This window comes from Penaeus monodon, chromosome 20 (genome assembly GCF_015228065.2).
Source record: "Penaeus monodon isolate SGIC_2016 chromosome 20, NSTDA_Pmon_1, whole genome shotgun sequence".
Lineage (NCBI taxonomy): Eukaryota > Metazoa > Arthropoda > Malacostraca > Decapoda > Penaeidae > Penaeus > Penaeus monodon.
The window spans coordinates 37,503,402-37,503,785 of NC_051405.1; the positions used below are offsets into that span (position 1 = coordinate 37,503,402).

At 38.8% G+C, this 384-nt stretch overlaps 1 protein-coding gene across 1 annotated transcript in view; it reads right to left on the reverse strand.

Annotated features, from left to right (window-relative positions):
- LOC119585796 (protein NipSnap homolog 3B-like) overlaps positions 1-384 on the reverse strand; it is a 9,050-nt gene that overhangs the window by 8,000 nt on the left and 666 nt on the right. The gene's annotated exons all lie outside the window — the stretch shown is intronic.

Genomic DNA, 384 nt, shown 5'->3' on the forward strand with positions numbered 1-384 from the left:
TTGGTGAGGCTTAACATCGAGATATTCTCAAGTATCCCCTTTTTGCTTCATAGAAAACGTAAGTTCATTCAAGGTCAATTTACGAGGAACGAACGAGAGTTTCCACAATGTTTCTATTTTATTCATCTCGTTCGCGCGATTGCATAACATTAACATCGCATTTGAAATTAAGTATTATAGATCTAAGGGCGATTTCTCGTTGCAAATTTTAACTTTATAAATACGGAACGATGTGTCGGAAAAAGTTTTATTTTTGATGGAGAAAAATGCAGTACAGTGCTATTTAACCGTTTAGCTCCGGTCGGTCCTTACTAAGCTCGCTATTAGTGTAGTGAAGAAACACTTGTTTGCGTGTCCGTCTGTCTCTCGCTCGCTCGCTCGGTT